Source organism: Rhinatrema bivittatum, chromosome 14, assembly GCF_901001135.1.
Source record: "Rhinatrema bivittatum chromosome 14, aRhiBiv1.1, whole genome shotgun sequence".
In the NCBI taxonomy this organism is placed as follows: domain Eukaryota; kingdom Metazoa; phylum Chordata; class Amphibia; order Gymnophiona; family Rhinatrematidae; genus Rhinatrema; species Rhinatrema bivittatum.
The window spans coordinates 70,432,284-70,453,521 of NC_042628.1; the positions used below are offsets into that span (position 1 = coordinate 70,432,284).

Consider the following 21,238-nt stretch of genomic DNA (forward strand, 5'->3'; position numbering starts at 1 on the left):
CAGGCTTCAAAAACTCTCCAGATCCTGATATATGTCAGTGATGTGGAGAACTTGCGTGCTCGGAGGAGTGTATCTATTACCGGCTCCGAGTATCCTCTTTTCTTCAATCTAGCCCTCTCAATGTCCAGACCGTAAGAGAGAATTGAGCTGTATCCTCGTGGAGGATGGGACCTTGCCGCAGCAGGTCCATGTGTGGAGGCAGGGGTAATGGACTCCCTGCCAGTAGTCTTCTCATGTCTGCGTACCAGGGTCTTCTTGGCCAGTCCGGGGCCACTAGAAGAACTAGGCCTCTGTGTCGCTGAATCTTGTGTATAATGGAGCCCAGCAGGGGCCACGGAGGAAAGGCATATAGCAGGATTCCCTGAGGCCACGGCTGTACCAGGGCATTGATCCCCTGGGATAGCGGATCCCGCCTGCGGCTGAAATATCTGGGTACTTGAGCGTTGGACCTGTCTGCTAATAGGTCCATGCCCGGCGTCCCCCACTGATCCACAATCTGGAAAGCTGTGGGCGACAGCTGCCACTCCCCCGGGTTTAGGCTTTCTCTGCTGAGGAAGTCTGCCATCGTGTTGTCCTTCCCGGCAATGTGGACGGCGGAGATGTCCTGAAGATTTGCTTCTGCCCAAATCATCAGGGGCGTTATTTCTAGGGACACTTGTTGGCTTCTGGTTCCGCCCTGTCGATTGATGTATGCCACCATGGTGGCATTGTCTGACATCACTCTGACCGCTCTGTCGCGAAGTCTGTGGGCAAATCGCAGGCACGCTAGCCTGACTGCCCGTGCCTCTAGTCAGTTGATGTTCCACCTTGACTCTTCTCTGGTCCACCGCCCTTGGGCTGTGAGTTCCTCGCAGTGTGCTCCCCATCCGTTCAGGCTGGCATCTGTGGTGAGCAGAATCCAGGTTGGGGAGGACATTCTTGACCCCCGGCCCATGTGACCGGGCTGTAACCACCACCATAGCTGATTTCGCACTCTGGTCGGCAGAGGTAGGTGTATGGTGTAGTTCTGTGATCGTGGGCTCCATCGAGATAGAAGGGCGCGTTGCAATGGTCTCATATGAGCCCGTGCCCATGGTACCACCTCCAGAGTGGATGCCATGAGGCCGAGGACTTGTAGGTAATTTCGAGCTGTGGGCCGGCTGGTACTCAGCAGGACCTGCAGATGATTCCGGAGTTTTGACTTTCTTTTGGAGGTCAGGCTGACCTTGTCTTCTTGGGTGTCGAATTGGACCCCTAGGTATTCCAGCGACTGGGACGGCTGTAGGGAACTCTTCTTTATGTTGACTACCCATCCTAGGCTTTCCAGAAGAGATATAACTCTGTTGGTTGCCCGGTGACTCTCCTCCGGTGACTTTGCCCTGATCAGCCAATCGTCCAGGTAGGGATGGACGAGAATTCCTTCCTTCCTGAGTGCCGCCGCCACTACTACTATGACCTTGGTGAAGATCCGCGGCGCGGTGGCTAACCCGAAGGGTAAAGCTCGGAACTGGAAATGCTGATTCAGGACTTTGAAGCATAGATAGCGCTGGTGATCCCGATGGATTGGGATATGTAAGTAGGCTTCCGACAGATCTAGGGAGGTGAGAAACTCCCCTGGCTGTACTGAATTCTTGACAGACCGCAGAGTTTCCATGCGAAAGCTGGGGACCCGTAGGTGTCGATTGACTGACTTGAGGTCCAGGACGGGCCTGAAAGTGCCCTCCTTCTTGGGTACTATGAAATAGATGGAATAATGCCCAGAATTTATCTCTCCTGCAGGTACTGGGATTATGGCTTTTGGGGCCAGGAGCCTCTGTAAGGTCACTTCTAGTGCCGCTTTCTTGAGCGGTGAACAAGGAGATTCCACAAACTTGTTCGGCGAAAGCCGAAAAAAATCCAGGTAATATCCTTCTCGGATGATGGCGAGGACCCACTGGTCTGAAGTGATCTTGACCCACCTGCGGTAAAAGAGGGTTAGCCTGCCCCCTATGGCTGCTACCCTTGGATGGGTCGGCTGATTGTCATTGTGGGTTGCGGCCGGTGCCAGACCCTGAGCCGGTTCTCTTCTTGTTTTGCTTAGTCCGAAAGGGCTGGTTCCTGGCCTGAGGACGAGGTGCTTGATAGCGAGTCCTGTAGGGGTTGAAGCGCTGAGAGTTTCTACCTCTGGATGGTCTAGAAAAAGAACGCTGGCTCCTCCTCGACCTGTCTTCTGGTAGACAGGGTAAGGGAGAGGCACCCCATTTAGTAGCCCAGTTCTCAAGATCGCTGCTGAACAGTAGGGAACCCTTAAAGGGCATTCTTGTGAGTCATGTCTTGGAGGATGAGTCGGCCGCCCAATTACATAGCCAAAGCTGTCTCCTGGCTGCCACTGAGGAGGACACTCCCTTGGCTGCCGTTCGGACGAGATCGGAGGCTGTGTCAGTGAGAAAAGCGAGAGCTGATTCCATGTCTTCTCCCGGTGTGTTGTTTCTTGCTTGTGATAAACAGGAACGCGTCACCACGGTGCAGCAAGTCACGATTCGTAGGGACATGGCTGCTACCCAAAGGCTTGTTTCAGAATGGTGTCCATGCGTCGGTCATGCGTATCCTTGAGGGCCGCTCCCCCCTCCACCAGAATGGTAGTGTGCTTCATGATTGCGTTAACAATGGCGTCTACCCTGGGGCACGCCAGCAGCTCCTTGGACGCCAGATCCAGAGGGTATATGCCTGACAAGGCCCGACCCCCTTTGAATGAGGCCTCCGGTGCCTTCCATTCCAGATCTATTAGCTGCTGTGCTGCTTGTAGGAGGGGAAAATGGTGAGCCGTTTGGTGCAGGTCTTCTAACAGGGGGTTCATTTTGGGGTCCCCTGGGGTGTCCTGGCCCGGAATGGCCAGCTCCGATAGGCATTGTGAGACCAGGCCTGGAAGATCTTCTTTCCGAAAGAAGCGTCTCATGGTCCGATATGGTTCTATCTCCGAGGGAAGTTCACCCTCCTCGGGGGCTCCTCATTTTCCTCGGAGCAATCCGAATCCCCATAATCGGGGCTGTCGGGTGGCGAGTGGCCACGCCTAGGTCTCGAGGGTCCAGGGGCCGGATCAACCGGGACGGAAAGACCCATACGAGGAGCAGACTGCATCTGGACAAAGGCGTGAATCCCCTTGAATAATTCCACCCAGGAAAGCGAAGCCGGATCTGGCCGTAGGGGCACCAGGTCTTTCGGGTTCCCTGGCTGCTCACCGTGGCTTGCTAAGTCCGGTGTGTTCCCTGAGGAACCGCTGGCCTGGGACCTGTCCTGTCCTGGAACTCCCATGGCCTCCTCACATTGGGCACATAGTGAGTCTGCTTCCTCGCTCTGTGTGGCTCTGAGGTTGCATGCTGAGCAGAGGCTTAGAGCTTTCATGCCTGATTCATGCCGGACGTATGGGCTCTCTTATGCTCCATTCGCCTGAAATTCGGTGTCGCCCAATGATGTGTGCCTATAACGGGCGTCCTATAATGTGCGCCTATAACGGGTGTCTTATAACGTGCGCCTATAACGTGCGACCTATAACGTGCGCCTATAACGGGCATCCTATAAATGTGCGCCTATAACGGGCGTCTTATAAATGTGCGCTTATCCTAGTAGCGTGCGCTTAGTCAACGTGCGCCTAACGTGTGCGCTAACAACGTGCGCCTATCGCGTGCGCTTAGCAACGTGCGCCTAAAACGTGCGCCTATCGCGTGCGCCTAACGCGTGCGCTAACAACGTGCGCCTATCGCGTGCGCTTAGCAACGTGCGCTTAGTTGGCGAAGATGAGTAGGCAGGCAAAAAATGGCGACCTCCTTGGCGGGCTGCCTCGTAGGCAAGCCTAGGTAGTCCACACTTCCTCGGAGACCAAGTAAAGATGTACGCCTTACCTTCTCTTCGGCGCTTCCCGGCTGCGACCCGGGCGGTCTCCGGCTGCGGGGGGAGAGGGTGAGTACCTTCACCGCTGCGCTTAAGGAAGTGCACCTGCTGCCTCTAGGCCGCGCCCGAACTCGTCTCGCTCGGGGGCCAAGTCCATGCCGGGACCGAGGCTGCCTCTAGGCCGCGCCCGAACTTGTCTCGCTCGGGGGCCAAGCCGCGCCCGAGCCCTTCTCACTCGGGGGCTGGGTCCCTGCCGCGAACCGGCCACCGGACCGAGGCTCTTACCTCCGAGGGACCACAGAAGTCAGCTCGGGAAACACCTGGGTGAGTGACCGCCTGGTATCACCACAGGAGTGCGGGGCTCGTCTTCAGTAGGTTTCTTCTATGAATTTAGTCGTTAGAATTTGGAAACACGCTCAGCGAGCGTGAGGTAGCTCCAAACTGCTTTGGAGACGGAAATTACTGAAGTGCTTCACTTCCTGTGGGGGTATATGTACCCGTGCTGACATCAGATCCGTCTCCAACTGCTAGCACGAGCACACTATACCCATTTGTTTTGAGTCCATCTGCTACACGCTAGGAAATCTCAATTTAACATCTCGAATGAACACCTGTTATTTTAATTGGGTTGTATGAATGTGTGAGTGTGCTAGCTTAGTTTTAAATGTCTATGTAGGTATATATGTGGATATTTACAATAAATATTATATAGGTTAAATGTGTTGTCTCTCTAAATTTGTGGTTGAGTTTAAGATAGTGACATAGAGAGCTGTATTTAAAAGATTACCCTCAGTGTTTACGATACCTTTTCTCATACATGGCAGAGCTCACAAACTCCACCCCCCCCCCCCCCCCTTTCCTCTGAAGGAAACGTCAGTAACAAATGCGAAGAACTCACATCGTACTTTAAAAGCAAAATTGCCAACATTCTTCTACGTTTTCCCACTAATCCCCCCCCCCCCCTCCATTGTTCGACTCCCTAATAACAACAATGTCCACTTAGGATCCCTCGACCTTATTACAGCAAAGGAAACTGAATCCATCTTAAAAAAGATTAAGCCTGCCACACACATCTCTGATATCATCCCTAAGAAACCCCTCCTCTCCATCCCCTCTACCATTGCAAAACCACAAGCCGATTTAATCAACTGTTCCCTTTCGCTTGGGATAGTCCCAGATCCCCTTAAACTTGCAGTTGTTAAACCCCTCCTCAAAAAGCCCTCCCTCGATCCCATCAACCCCGCTAACTACCGTCCCATATCCAACCTGCCCTTCATATCTAAAATCATGGAAAAGGTAGTTAACTCACAGCTTTCTGATTTCTTGGAAGACCACAATATCCTGCATCCTTCACAATTCGGTTTCCGTAAATCTCGCAACACCGAAACTCTCTTACTCTCGCAATCACTGACAACCATTCTCAAGGGCATGGACCATGGACAATCATATCTCCTTGCCCTCCTAGACATATCGGCAGCCTTTGACACGGTCAGCCATGAAATCCTTATTACCCGCCTAGCAGAGATAGGTATTGCTTACACAGCTCTCCGTTGCTTCTCCTCCTATCTCAGCCATAGAGAGTACATTGTAAGAATTGATAATGGTGAATCCACTCATGTTCCCCTCACTCAAGGCGTTCCCCAAGGATCCTCCCTCTCCTCTACCCTCTTTAATATTTATCTACTGCCACTCTGCCGCCTTCTCTCCGACCTAGGCCTAAAGTTTTTTCTATATGCAGACGATGTGCAAATCCTGATCTCCATCCAAGAATCACTCACCAAATCTCTATAGTTCTGGGACTCTTGTCTCACATCCATCAACTCACTACTATCCAACCTTCAGCTCGCTTTAAATGCCTCGAAAACCGAACTCCTCATAATCTCAAATCAACCTGACCGGATACCGCATTCTATCTCCGACACCACCAATCTAGGAAAAGCCCCCTTGCAATCTGTCAGAGATGTGTGTGTGTGTCATTAGATCAACAGCTAAATTTCAAACCACATATCAACACCCTTATAAGGGGGGTTTCTTCAAGCTTCATATCCTTAAAAAACTCAAACCCCTCCTCCATGCTCAGGATTTCCGCACTGTAATCCAGACGACCATCCTATCAAAACTGGACTACTGTAATTCCCTCCTTCTGGGCCTCCCCTTTTCTACTATCAAACCCCTGCAAATACTGCAAAATGCCATGGCCAGATCATTACTAATACTCGAAAAGGTGACCATATCACTCCCATTCTAAAGGATTTACACTGGTTACCTATTACATTCCGCATACAATACAAAACCCTTACCATCCTCCACAATTCCCTGTACAATCTCAATCATTCATGGCTAGAGGATGCTCCACATTTCCGTTCATCAAATCGTCCCTCTAGAACCTCCCTCGCAGGCACCCTTTATACCCCCTCCCTCAAAACTGCGCATCACACCTTCACCAGAAAAAGAGCCTTCTCCATCGCCGGCCCCTCCCTCTGGAACTCCGACTAGAACCTTGCCTGCGTAACTTCATAAAAGGACTCGAGACCTGGCTGTTCAAACAAGCTTACCCAGACTCGAACCAAACCTAGCCAGTCTTTCAACTTCGCACAGCCCCTCATACCCTCCTTTACAAATGTACCCCCTGATGTACTGTGCCCACTTTGTTCCCTCAGAATAGTACAGTATTTCTGCCTATGTTTATTTTAGTTCTTCCCCCAGCCTTTATTACATAGTTTTTATATTGACTGCCGTACCCCCCATTGTATGATGCTCACTCCGCTCCCCCAAATTATGACAGTTTCTGTAAAATTATTATTATTGTACATTACCCATGTTGATTTTTGTACATATTCCATGGTCTCCATGGTCTCCCTCCCTCTCTTAATTTCCCAGCTGCCGCCTCCTTTTCTTCAGCCTGCCCCACCTTCCCCCACCGTGTTCATTGTAATTTCTAATCTTTCAAGGTTACCTGTAAACCGGCGTGATGTTTCCCACGAACACCGGTATAAAAAAGTTAATTAATTAATTAATTAATTAACTGGAAACCCCAAGCAGCCAGACTCTTCGTGCAATGCAATACTGGAAACGGAAATTCATTTCTTTCTCCACTGTACAAAATACAAAGACATCAGAGATGCACATTTTCCATAGCCATAAGAACATAAAATTTGCTTTACTGGATCAGAGCAAAGGTCTGTCAAGCCCAGTCTCCAGTCTCCTAGTCACAAGTACCTGGCAGGATTCCACTCACTAAGCTTTAAATAAAATATTTCCTAGCATTTTAGTTTTTTCTGCTTTCAGTGCCTTCCTTTTCCAGGGTCTGCATTTATTTTTCCTATTTGCTTCACATCTTCCCCTACATCTATCTCTGACATTGCTCTTTCCCTTTCTTTTCTCTGCTTCTCTGTTCACCCATAGCTAGGTTTCATCCCATCCTTTTCCCCTCTAGTTCTCACTCCCCTAACTTTTCACCTCCCTTCCACTGCCTGCTCTCAATCCTCCATCTTCCGCCGATCTTCAGATATCTGGCTCTATTGTCCTAACTGCTGGTTTCCTTTCCTCTCTGATTCCTCGCCAAGCCCAGGCTGACTGTCTCCAGCTATCCAAGCTCTCCTATAACCAACTCTTGGCCACTTTTTCTTGCTATTTCTCCACATCATTTACTTTCTGCACCCTCCCTCACCTCTACCTACCCTGCCTGTCTTTGTTTACTCCTCTACTGGGTGTAGTCTCCCTCCCTCTCCCTCAAAATATGATGTAGGTGTCCTTCTCCATGCCTCTTATTCCCACTACTTTCACCCCCAGCATCGGTATTCCCAGCTCTGCAGCTGGCAGGAGTGACTCTTAATCGCACCTCTACTTCCTCTGCTGCAAGGAGCCAGTCTCACAGTTTAAGATTTACGATCCCATAGTCTCGCAGCTGACTGTGTGAACACCACAGAGGAAGATAATATATTATTAAACACTAAGGATATGCAGGGAAAAAATGTCTTTTTTTTTTGTTTTGGGAGTTTTTTCTTTCAGGCCTCATTTTGTTTACTGTTTATTTCATTTCTGTTCTTTGCAGAAACTAAATAAACAAAACAAAACAAAAAAAAAACCCAAAATAGGGCCCTCAAGCCTCATCACTCCCATGCTCTATAATTTGGCCCCCACTTACCCTGTCACTGCAACCTGGTTCCATCACCAAAGCCTAGGCCTGGCCTGAGGACTGGTACCATTGCAAAGGCCTAGGCCCAGACAGACCCGGTCTCATTGCTGAGGCCTCGGCTTAGACCCAGGCCTGGGCCCAACCCAGAGGCCAGGTTCTGTTGCTGAGACCTCAGCCTAGGTCCAGGTCCAGCCCAGAAGCCATCATTGATATTTTGGTCTAGGCCCAGGTCCAGCTTGATACCGGGGACCGGCCTGGAGGCTGGGATCTATTGCTGAGGCCTCTGGGTCCTATCACCATGACCTCAGTTTAGGCCTAGACCAGACCTCAGAGCCCAACCCGGAGACCGGGTCCCATCACCGTAGCCTCGGCCCAGGCCTGACACTGGGGCCTAGCCTAGAGGCCAGGTCCTGCCGTCTTAGCCTAGGCCCGGGCCTCTGCCTCACAATCGAGCTGATACAGTAAAATGCTCGGGAGAGCCGGCGCTCCGAGGCGAGCGCCTGCTCTCCCGACGCACACCCAGGCCACTCTCCTGGGTGTGCGTCGGGAGAGCAGGCGCTCCAAGGCGAGCGCCTGCTCTCCCGACGCACACCCAGGCCACTCTCCTGGGTGTGCGTCGGGAGAGCAGGCGCTCCGAGGCGAGCGCCGGCTCTCCCGACGCACACCCAGGCCACTCTCCTGGGTGTGCGTCGGGAGAGCAGGCGCTCCGAGGCGAGCGCCTGCTCTCCCGACGCACACCCAGGCCACTCTCCTGGGTGTGCGTCGGGAGAGCCGGCGCTCCGAGGCGAGCGCCGGCTCTCCCGACGCACACCCAGGAGAGTGGCCTGGGTGTGCGTCGGGAGAGCCGGCGCTCCAAGGCGAGCGCTGGCTCTCCCGACGCACACCCAGGCCACTCTCCTGGGTGTGCGTCGGGAGAGCAGGCGCTCCGAGGCGAGCGCCGGCTCTCCCGACGCACACCCAGGCCACTCTCCTGGGTGTGCGTCGGGAGAGCAGGCGCTCCAAGGCGAGCGCCTGCTCTCCCGACGCACACCCAGGCCACTCTCCTGGGTGTGCGTCGGGAGAGCCGGCGCTCCGAGGCGAGCGCCGGCTCTCCCGACGCACACCCAGGAGAGTGGCCTGGGTGTGCGTCGGGAGAGCCGGCGCTCCAAGGCGAGCGCTGGCTCTCCCGACGCACACCCAGGCCACTCTCCTGGGTGTGCGTCGGGAGAGCAGGCGCTCCAAGGCGAGCGCCGGCTCTCCCGACGCACACCCAGGCCACTCTCCTGGGTGTGCGTCGGGAGAGCAGGCGCTCCAAGGCGAGCGCCGGCTCTCCCGACGCACACCCAGGCCACTCTCCTGGGTGTGCGTCGGGAGAGCCGGCGCTCCAAGGCGAGCGCCGGCTCTCCCGACGCACACCCAGGCCACTCTCCTGGGTGTGCGTCGGGAGAGCCGGCGCTCCAAGGCGAGCGCCGGCTCTCCCGACGCACACCCAGGCCACTCTCCTGGGTGTGCGAGTTTGTATTCAAATGAGGGCCCGTGGTAATAAGGAGGCGCTAGGGACACTAGCGCGTCCCTAGCGCCTCCTTATTGGCAGAAGTGGCGGCTGTCAGCAGGTTTGACAGCCGACGCTTAATTTTACCCGTATCGGTTGTCGAACCCGCTGACAGCCACGGGTTCAGAAAACGGACGCTGGCAAAATTGAGCGTCTGTCTTCCAACTTGCGGGCTGATTTTTTTTTTTAAGATTTTTAATTTTTTGGGCCTCCAACTTAATATCGCTATGATATTAAGTCAGAGGGTGTACAGAAAAGCAGTTTTTTCAGCTTTTCTGTACACTTTCCTGGTGGCAGGCGTTAATTTCTGAGAGTAAAATGTGCGGCTTGGCTGCACATTTTACTTTCTGTATGGTGTGGGAATAACTAATAGGCTCATCAACATGCATTTGCATGTTGCGGGTGCTATTAGGTTTTGGGGGGTTAGACACGCATTTTCCTCGCGCTATTATCATCCCTTATTGTATAAGGGATGATAATAGCACGTCGAAAACGCGCATCCAGACGGGGGCTAATGGTGAGCTCGGCCTGAGTGCACCGTTCTGTAACAGCCCGACAGTCCTTTTCCATCCAACTTCTCTTCAAATGATGCTGTCCACTTGGAGGATGCACCACAGTGACATCACTGCAGCTCCTACTCCTGAGTGGAGGGCACCATTTTGATGTATGTGCAGCCCCATTCGACAAAGTGGCCTGTGTAATACTGGATTCCCCCCTATGTGACTAGATTGCCAAAGGGAACTGTCCCTATGCATCAGCAAACAGACTGATATAAGTCATTCTGTTTTATTATTGCAAGAACGAAGTGCATTAAAAGTGATACATACCACAGATATAAATACCAGCAAGCATAATTAATGTAAACAGTTTCAGAGCAATGTTCTCTTGAAATAATTAACCATGGACTTTGTATATCTTTATGCTTAAAGGGCCCAGACCTGGTATACTTTAGAATTACTAGCAAGCTCGCTATATTCCTGCTGGGATAATTCTCTCTCTCCCCCCCCCCCCCCCAAAGAATTATATCAATAATTAAGCCCAGAACTATTCATGCATAAGCAAGGACAATTGCCTCTCCCCTCCCTTTTCCTAGGAGTGCACTGCAGTCTGCAATGATCCTTGACTCTAGGAGTTAGCAGCTACATGCAGTGCCCTTGACTTCTGGGAGTGGCAGGCAATATTGTAGCACAAAGCCATTATAACCAGGGGTTAAAATATCAAATAAGAGGGTAAAGAATTTTTTTTTTTTTACTAACCTGGGGCTGTAAGAAAACATTGCTGGGGTGTGGCTTGTTTTCCCTTTATCACTGGGTATGTGCCTACCTGGGGAAAAGATCTGTTGTGCCAAAACTGGAGGAGCTGTGTGACAAGTTTCTTTAAGTGCAGACAGTGACCAGCTACAAAGAAAAAAAAACACAACAGCAGCTTTGGGTTATCAGTGCTGGCAGGAAAAGAGAAACAATTGGGAATTTAGAAGGGGGAGGAGGTGAGGAATCAGCTGAGAGAGGTTTTTTTTTCTGTCTTCCTTTCCCCGTTCAGTTACAAGGGATGGGCAGGACTGAAGTAGAGTGAACTGAGAAGGAGGAGCAGGGCTGCAGATTTTTATTGTCATTTTGCTAGGGCTGATGGGAAGTCCATGCTGAGGGGGGTGCAAATTACCAGCCCCTATTATCTTGTGAAAGCTTTAGCAAATGGAGAGAAACCAGGACACAGAGCCGAGAGCAGACGGCTGCTACAGAGCCTCTCCATACAGCCTGTTTCTCTGAAGTACAGACTGAACTGAGGCAAATTTGGTAATGTCTGAATGTCTAAGAGTGAATGAAATTGTTTTGAGAGGATTTAATCCTAGGAACTCCAGGTAAGGGTTGAAAGAAGATATGGTGTGAAAGAAAAATAATTTTAAAATCACACTTTGATTTAATTGTGTACCCTTTATAAGTTATTTACCATAAACTTTCTGGGTAATTCAGGTGCCTGCTTAACCCTGAGTTCAGACAGAGGGATAAGTAAACAGACAGAGAGAAAGAAATTGCAGTCATTTTATCGGAGTGGTTACTTTAAATGAAAGAACATCCTTGAATAGAAGAAAATTGCTAGAGGGGATCCAGTGAATAACTTCAAGGGAAACTTGTCCTGATTGTGAAAATACCTGAGGAAAAGTCAGTGAAGTATATAGGATAGTTTTTGAAACTGACATCTGGGAGAGAGACATTAACTGCTATCTCCTTATTCTTAGCCAGGATAGCTACTATTAAGAATTAATTAAAACTGTGAGTCGGCCCTGAACATCTGAATAACAGAACCACAGACAGAAAGGTGGGAGTGGGAAAAGAAAGGGAAGGACAGCGGGATATTTCATCTTCTCCCTTTGATTACAGTATAGATTTCTGAACCACAGAAAGAGTGTGCAAGGAGAAAAGTACAAGAGTGAATAAGATACTGCTCATTCGCTCTGTTAGCCAGAGCAGGGTCCCTTGCTTATCCTTTTATTTCTTCACTAAGCTAGAACAAATTCAATTAGATGGCGAAGACACCACATGCAGCAACACCAGTAGCACATCTTCAGAAGAAGGGGATGCCATAGAGTAATTAGGGGTACACATGTTTTATGTTATTTAAAGACAGTCAGGAAAACTGCAACAGACCAGGAGACGGCTGAGAGAACCGAAATACAGACAGCGCACTCACAGATCCAGCGACCGGAGGCAAAGATTCATCAAGGCTGTACAGCGAGAGGAGACTGAGTAACGCTGGGCTTCATCTGGAAGAGCTAAGTGTATACACTCAACACAAAGCCCAAATTTTAAAAGCCTGGCACTCGCAAAAACCAGGGGATACACGCGTGGCCGGGCTGAGCGCATGCCGAGCGTATTTTCGCAACGGCCCGGCCACGCGTGTATCGGAAGTGCCGGCCTTTGTGAAAGGGACGGACAGTGGCCATCAGGCCCCGTCCCAGGGAAATGTGCGCCAGCAGCTGGCCGGCTTGCGGAATTTATTTCATCTATTCAGATAAAGTAAGCTCCAAAATAAAAAAAAGAGATAGGAAATGGGGTTTCAGGGGGAAAGGGAAGCAGAGTAGAAAGGGGGATAGGGAAGTTCCCTCCCAGTCCACTCAATTGAAGCAGACTGGGAGGGAACTAGGCAAAGGCCCAACGCAAATGCGCACGCCGATATTTAGATTGGGTGAGCACGTGCATCGTATTTTATAACACGTGCGTGGCGACAAGCGCATGTTATACGCGCTGCACTGTCGGACCATCGGGGCCCCTCAATAGTATTGATTGATTTATTTTGACTGACGGCTGGCTTTTATTCCCCTTTTTATTTAATCCGAATGTAATCGCTTAGTACAACTAGCGATTTTTTGAAATCCCGATTAAAGCATGTCCGCAGGACTGACAGCAAAAACGGTGTTAAGAATTCTTATGAGTCCATTACGTTGATTATTCACTGAAGCCTTTCTCTTCGAGAGTCCATAAAAAATAGCCGCCCCTGAGGCAGCAACGTTTGTGAGCGAAACTCGGCCAGAGTCGGGCAAGTTCTAATAAAAGTCCTTTTTATACACCCATCTCCTTTTTTGTTTTATCGCTGCATAGGACAAGAATCCTACAAAGCATCAAACAAACATCTGCTTTACATTCACATTATTTCAACTGGAGCAAACTTTATTACTCAGATATAAAGATAGATATATATATATATATAGATATATATAGATATATATATACATATATATATAGATATACACATCTGCTGAGAGTTCCATGTTAGCAGGTACCGGTACCAGTCAGAATAAGAATTCTAAGAGGAAAAGAGAGCGAGAAAAAGGTTCTTTAATATTATTCACTAATGTAAAATGGTACTTTCTGCTTTGAATGTTATCTTCACAAACATTTGAATGCTGATTTACACTACTTGCTTGATGAATAAAATGGCTAAATAAACTTTTTTTTTTTTTTAAATTTAACATTGAATTTATCTGAGTATTAGACTTTTAAAGACCCTGCCTTCCCTCTCTGCCCTGGAAGACTGGTTGGGTGAGTTTCAGTCCCCCTGGTTCCTGTTATTGCAAGGTCTAACAGGAAGGAAGACAAATTTTCCTCTCTTTTGTGGCTCTAGTGGCTCCCAGAGTAACAACAGAAACCCCCTATTCTAATAGCCACCATAGCGGGAAACTCACTGCCCAAAAGTAGCGGGTGACACTATTACAGCTGAGATAGGCAAAAAGGAACCATCCTTCACCCCTGGGGTGCAGTGCTGGGGCTGGGGAATAAAGGGGTCACAGTTAAACAACTCAGACTTGGTTTTGTTTGTAGTTTGTAGGTGCTGCAGATATTTAGCTTTTTTTTTTTTTACATAATGAGGAAAGTCACAATAGGGAAGGCAGAGCTCAGAAATTAGCACAGGGCATTGTGATGGAGTCTATTCCCATGTCTCTGAATCAGACAGTACTCACACTTCTGGCAGGAGATCCAGCAAACAGCCTCGGCACAGCTCTCAGGAACGCAGCTGCTCTTTTGCACCTGTCCTAGGCTGGCTGTCTGCTTTTCTTTTGTTTACCTACTCACACTGGGCAGGAACCCACTAATCAAGAATGAGGTTTCCTTGCAAAGTCTAGATCTCTTCCAGGGGAGACAAAGGCGGCCTGGTTCTGCCAAACTTCTAGCAAACAAAATTCTCCTGCAAAACCTGAGTCCTCTCTCTCCAACTGAATTCCACCAGAAGGCCTAACTATTTCAAAATCTTTCCTTTCCTTCACTGGCTCTTAGTCAGGTACTCTGAAGCATGCTGCAGTAATATGATGCAACCACAGATTAAAGAAGCCATGACGAGGAGATCTTCAGCACTTAATCACCAGTGCTCGCTCTGTCTGTCTGTCCCTCTGTGACAGGCATACGGAGCAAGGTAGGAAAGTACTACATATGGTCATGGACATCAAAATGGCACCCTCCACTCAGGAGGAAGGCGCTGCAGTAACGTCGTCACTGCGGCGTCATTTCTAGGAGATGTTGGATGGAAAAGGATATTTTTGAGGCCTGGTCCTAGGCCCTGGGACTCAGTTTCAGGCTTGGGTCTAGGCTGACACCATGGTGACAGGACCCAACATTCATGCTGGCACCCAGTGTTGGCCTGGTCCTAGGCCCTGGGACTCAGTATCAGGCTTGGGTCTAGGCTGACACCATGGTGACAGGACCCAACATTCATGCTGGCACCCAGTGTTGGTCCTGGGCCTGAGCCTGGGCCTAGGCTGAGGCCTCTAAGATGGGACCTGACTTCCGGGCCAAGTCCCAGCATCGAGTATGGGCTGGGCCTAGGCCAAGGCACTGATGTTAAGCCTGGACAGATTGAGGCCCTGGTGTCGAACTTGGGCTTAGATTTCAGTGACAGGACCCGGCCTTGGGCTGAACTCCAGCTCCAGGCCTAGGTCTCAGGCCCAGGGAGGCCTTGGATTGGTCAGGGAAGGCCCCGGGAAAGCCTAGAGTTGACACAAGGATTTTTTTCCTGTTTATTTTTTCAAAGCAGAACAAAAGAAAAACAATGGAATCTCATTGATTTTTTTTTAATTCCATTTTTAAAAATTCATGAAATGCACATCCCTATTAAGTTTCATTCCTCCTGCCAGTCATATGCTTCTTGAAGGGAGGACATGGAGACAAACCCGGCTCACCAGGCTTTGGGGAGGCTCCATCTCCTCAAGCCATGTCTTTTACTGTATGCGTATGATTCCCAAATTTGTGTGGCCTACTAGTTGACTAGCAAAATGGGTGATGTTGGCCACACCTGAGGCATCTCTTATCTCACATCTCACAATGCCCCGGTGACCATCCTGCTTGCCCTAACCATCCCATTGTGCAAAGGTGGTAGACCCTTATTGTCATGGTTTCATCTGCTGTGCAGCCTTAAAATGCCCTGCTTCTACCTTCAATAACATCTGCCATCCAGCAGCAAGCTCTATTCCTAGCCATCTGACCATATGAGCATCTGACTCAACAATCCCTGCACTATTTAACCCAGCCTTGCCAGTACCTTGATGCCTCTTCATAGTCACTCTTGGTTCTCTGCCTTATGGTCTAGCACCCTGTCTTCAGGTCTACATAGGCCATTCCCTGCCTTGTGGTCTCTGGGCCTGTTCTTGTTTATATAGTTTGCTTATAGTTTATATAGTTTGTTTATAGTTTGCTCTATGGCCTACTCGGGCCTTCCTTTGTATTGTGGCCTTCAGGCCAACTCTTTCCTTGTGCCTTGGTCTATGGTCTACTCAAGTATTCCCTTGTCTTGTGGCCTTCTCTCACCTGGTGCTTTGCTCTATGGCCTATCCAGGCCTCTTCCTGCCTAGTGGCCTTCAGTATTGCTGCCTTTGGGCCTCAATGTTCTTTGTTCTGTGTTGTCTTGTCTAGTCCTTGTTCAGTTCTGTCCTGATATGTCCCTTTCTAGCCCTGCCCAGTCTAGTTCCTGGAATTAATTTCCTGCCTTGGCATTGCCTTGCCTTGCCCCAGTATGTGTCTGTATCTAGTCCAGCACCTGTTTAGTATGAGGCTGTCCATAAAGGACATCTTGCTCTGATAGAGGGGAGGATGATGAGGGGGGATTCTAAGTTGAAAGGGGGTTTGGAGATTTGTGATGAAGTGTGATGAGAGGGGGTGAGGGTTGCTGTCATGCCAAAATAGTGTGATGTCATTTAAGGATAGCCCTTATCCTGTCCAGACTGTCTATTCTTGTCCAGCCTGTTCCAGTACCCAGACCTCTACTTTTGGGTCTGTCTCTTCCCACAACATATAGCCTATGCTTGACCTCAGTTCCAGCTTGTGCCTGCCTTGCCCAGCCTGTCCCACCTCGCATAGCCTGTCCACCTTGTCCAGACAGTCAAAGCCTCATCAAGCCTGCCCAGACTCACATCATGTAGTTCTGCTGCCGAAGCCAAGCTCTACTATCCCCCACAACCCAAGGGCTCAACCTGCGGGGGAGGGGGCTGGCTAGGCCAAAGACAACCCTTGTCCAGCCCTTCAGTCCTGTACCGCACTGTGGGGGTGTATCTTGACTCCAGCCTGGCTCCCCATGGCACTTATCCTAAATGATCCATGGCTTTCATTGCTGCAAAAGGAGCTTCCAGCAAGTATTGAGTCAAGGGATGCGAAGACTCATGCATTCAAGGAATTTTGGTTTTTGTTCTTAATTACTTTTGGAATTTTTCTATAATTGTTCTTTCATGAAAAGATTTTAGAGTATGTTATCCTACTTTAATGCATTTTTATTTTTTAGACAGGCAGAATATGAAAAATGTAAAGAGAGTGTGAAGACTTTTACAAGGCACTGTAAACTATCCTTCTCGATAAGGGGTTTCAGCCTGTCCTGCAGCTGCTGCAGGGAGTCAATGAACACCATCACCTCTTCTCTCACCTCCTTCTCACTTATTCTGTAGGATATTGACTAGGGGTGGATCACCTCACCCCAGCTGGCTCTAGAGGAACTGAGACCCCCCATGGCACCCTTGAAAGGAGTCATTCAACCCTGTTATGAATATTCAATCATGATGCCCCAGAGGCAATCTACACCTATTATGCCTTCCAGAGCCAAATCATAAGGGACATCTGTTGCTCCACTAACCTCTGCAATATTAGATAGGTGGATCCAATCGGATGCCTCCTCCCTTTTTCCTGCCCCTATGGACCAAACGGATGCCTCCTCACTTCTTCCTGTCCATGGGGAGCAGGAAGAAGGGGGATTCCCATAGGTCCAAGGCAGGATAAGGAGGTGGCCTGGCATGGCTGGAAGAAGGAGGAGTCCCTTTGGTTGTAGGGGTCCTAAGGAGGAGGTGGCTGCTGCTGGGTTGGGGTGGGGTGGGGTGGGGAGAGATAGTGAGTGAGTGCACGGGAAGAGAGTATATGTGAGGGGGGGGCATATAAATGTGTGTATGAGCGTGGGCATTTGTGTGTGTGGAGGGAGTGAGTATACATGAGGGGTCATGTGTGTGTGGGAAAATGCGAAAATTGTGAGCAAGCATGTATGTGTAAACGAGCATGTATGTGTGTGAGAGAGAGCATGAGTGTGAACATGCAATTGTGTGTTTATGAGAGGAAAGCTTGTATGAATACTGCCCAACCTGCCCCCTCATGCCAACTGATGAAAGTCTCAGGGTGACCAGTTGTTGACAGTTCCCAGGTATAGCTCCAAGGGCATCCTTTACTGCCATGTGCAGCAAGTGTGCAAAGCAATGGATCCCCTCATAGCCCCCATCCTCTATTGCTTGTTTGATATTTTTGCACCACTGTCTATCACACAAACCCATGAACAATCCTATTGTTCCACTCCAGCTGCCAGCCCTCCTTTATCGCTGCTAAGATTTTACCAAGATATGGCTCTTATCCATCACCTGGATGTGGAGAGAGGCCCACCTGTATCCTGCTGTTCCACCACCAGTAGACCAGCTTTCTGCCCCTGCCTTGGACACCTGCCATCAGTAGGGATGTGAATCGTTTTTCAACGATTAAAATTATCGTCCGATAATGTTTATATCGTCTTAAATCGTTATAGAACACGATACAATAGAAATTCTAACGATTTATCGTTAAAAATCGTTAAATCGTGTTAGTGCGCACTAACTCGAGTTAGTGCGCACTAACTCCCCGTTAGTGCGCACTAACTCGATTTAGTGCGCACTAACTGAAAATGATACAAATAAACACTTTCCAGGTCACTGAAGGTCAGTTAGGAATGAATATGTGTTCCTATTGGCTGGCTGCCCTCTTATCTATTGATGTTACCAAGGTTACCACTGAGGTGATGGTTCGGGGGATGGGAAATGGAACTGGAAACTAACGAACACCAACAGAAAATGAAACAAAGTGTTCACACTTCCCAGGTCAGTAAAGGTCACTTAGGAATGAATATGTATGTATGTATTCCTATTGGCTGGCTGTGCTCTTATCTATTGATGTTACCAAGGCTAACACTGAGGTAATGGTTGGGGGGATGTGAAATGGAAACAGTTGGAAGCTTGACAAAAAAAGTAATGTAATGATCAGCACTCACGTGACTAGAACTTGTTTGTTTATTATTTTAGTTAGCAGGCACCTGAAATGCTAGTGCATGTTGAATTTGCCAATCACTGTGCATTTTAGAAAGGTGGTCCTGGCTGGAACTGTACACAGTTCAAATATATGTAATTGATTGTTGGTAAGTGTATTTTTTAAGTAGCCACACTGGCACAAGTATGTTTACTTTTCCTCCTACTTAACTCACTAGCTCAGCTTTGTAAGAAGGGCTTCTCTGCTTGTGTGTTGTTTTTGTTTGGTGTGAGGAGAGCAGAAACATCAGATCTTTATTCAATCTACTACAGTCATCTCTTACAGTGCCCTATCCCTATTAATACCAGGAGTGTTGTGATCTTCCTGCACACAGTGCCCTAACCCTGATACCAGTCTGAGACAGCTCCCTCCCTGCATTACTAGTGAGAGGCTGGCTTCACAGACAGGGGGGAGCTGCCTGACCCTCATTCCTGACTTCCCCCATGTCCCAGCTAGTGAATGGTGTGTGGGTGAGGGGGGGGGGAGGATGGTGAAGTCTGAGACAGCTCCCTCCCTGCATTACTAGTGAGAGGCTGGCTTCACAGACAGGGGGGAGCTGCCTGACCCTCACTCCTGACTTCCCCCATGTCCCAGCTAGTGAATGGTGTGTGGGTGAGGGGGGGGGGGGGAGGAGGATGGTGAAGTCTGAGACAGCTCCCTCCCTGCATTACTAGTGAGAGGCTGGCTTCACAGACAGGGGGGAGCTGCCTGACCCTCACTCCTGACTTCCCCCATGTCCCAGCTAGTGAATGGTGTGTGGGTGAGGGGGGGGGGAGGATGGTGAAGTCTGAGACAGCTCCCTCCCTGCATTACTAGTGAGAGGCTGGCTTCACAGACAGGGGGGAGCTGCCTGACCCTCACTCCTGACTTCCCCCATGTCCCAGCTAGTGAATGGTGTGTGGGTGAGGGGGGGGGGGATGGTGAAGTCTGAGACAGCTCCCTCCCTGCATTACTAGTGAGAGGCTGGCTTCACAGACAGGGGGGAGCTGCCTGACCCTCACTCCTGACTTCCCCCATGTCCCAGCTAGTGAATGGTGTGTGGGTGAGGGGGGGGGGGGGAGGATGGTGAAGTCTGAGACAGCTCCCTCCCTGCATTACTAGTGAGAGGCTGGCTTCACAGACAGGGGGGAGCTGCCTGACCCTCACTCCTGACTTCCCCCATGTCCCAGCTAGTGAATGGTGTGTGGGTGAGGGGGGGGGGGGGGAGGATGGTGAAGTCTGAGACAGCTCCCTCCCTGCATTACTAGTGAGAGGCTGGCTTCACAGACAGGGGGGAGCTGCCTGACCCTCACTCCTGACTTCCCCCATGTCCCAGCTAGTGAATGGTGTGTGGGTGGGGCGGGGGGGGGGGGGGGGGAGGATGGTGAAGTCTGAGACAGCTCCCTCCCTGCATTACTAGTGAGAGGCTGGCTTCACAGACAGGGGGGAGCTGCCTGACCCTCACTCCTGACTTCCCCCATGTCCCAGCTAGTGAATGGTGTGTGGGTGAGGGGGGGGGGGGAGGATGGTGAAGTCTGAGACAGCCCCCTCCCTGCATTACTAGTGAGAGGCTGGCTTCACAGACAGGGGGGAGCTGCCTGACCCTCACTCCTGACTTCCCCCATGTCCCAGCTAGTGAATGGTGTGTGGGTGAGGGGGGGGGAGGATGGTGAAGTCTGAGACAGCTCCCTCCCTGCATTACTAGTGAGAGGCTGGCTTCACAGACAGGGGGGAGCTGCCTGACCCTCACTCCTGACTTCCCCCATGTCCCAGCTAGTGAATGGTGTGTGGGGGAGGGGGGGGGGGGAGGATGGTGAAGTCTGAGACAGCTCCCTCCCTGCATTACTAGTGAGAGGCTGGCTTCACAGACAGGGGGGAGCTGCCTGACCCTCACTCCTGACTTCCCCCATGTCCCAGCTAGTGAATGGTGTGTGGGTGAGGGGGGGGGAGGATGGTGAAGTCTGAGACAGCTCCCTCCCTGCATTACTAGTGAGAGGCTGGCTTCACAGACAGGGGGGAGCTGCCTGACCCTCACTCCTGACTTTCCCCATGTCCCAGCTAGTGAATGGTGTGTGGGTGAGGGGGGGGGGGGGTGGATGGTGAAGTCTGAGACAGCTCCCTCCCTGCATTACTAGTGAGAGGCTGGCTTCACAGACAGGGGGGAGCTGCCTGACCCTCACTCAAGCAGAGAAGCCCTTCTTACAAAGCTGAGCTAGTGAGTTAAGTAGGAGGAAAAGTAAACATACTTGTGCCAGTGTGGCTACTTAAAAAATACACTTACCAACAATCAATTACATATATTTGAACTGTGTACAGTTCCAGCCAGGACCACCTTTCTAAAATGCACAGTGATTGGCAAATTCAACATGCACTAGCATTTCAGGTGCCTGCTAACAAAAATAATAAACAAAGAAGTTCTAGTCACGTGAGTGCTGATCATCACATGTCAAGCTTCCAACTGTTTCCATTTCACATCCCCCCAACCATTACCTCAGTGGTAACCTTGGTAACATCAATAGATAAGAGCACAGCCAGCCAATAGGAATACATATTCATTCCTAAGTGACCTTTACTGACCTGGGAAGTGTGAACACTTTGTTTCATTTTCTGTTGGTGTTCATGAGTTTCCAGTTCCATTTCCCATCCCCCCAACCATCACCTCAGTGGAAACCTTGGTAA

General features: G+C 50.1%; 1 protein-coding gene across 2 annotated transcripts in view; it reads left to right on the forward strand.

The window, feature by feature from the left end:
- Positions 1-10,636: 10,636 nt before the first annotated feature.
- The window catches only part of LOC115076192 (lens fiber membrane intrinsic protein-like), a 58,456-nt gene continuing 47,854 nt past the window's right edge, over positions 10,637-21,238 (forward strand). The window contains exon 1 of one of the 2 annotated variants that reach the window (XM_029577364.1): positions 10,637-10,744. The gene's annotated coding sequence lies outside the window, so the exon portion shown is untranslated. Of the gene's footprint in view, positions 10,745-11,163; positions 11,309-21,238 lie in introns of those variants that run through there. The other variant, XM_029577363.1, reaches the window with a different exon arrangement.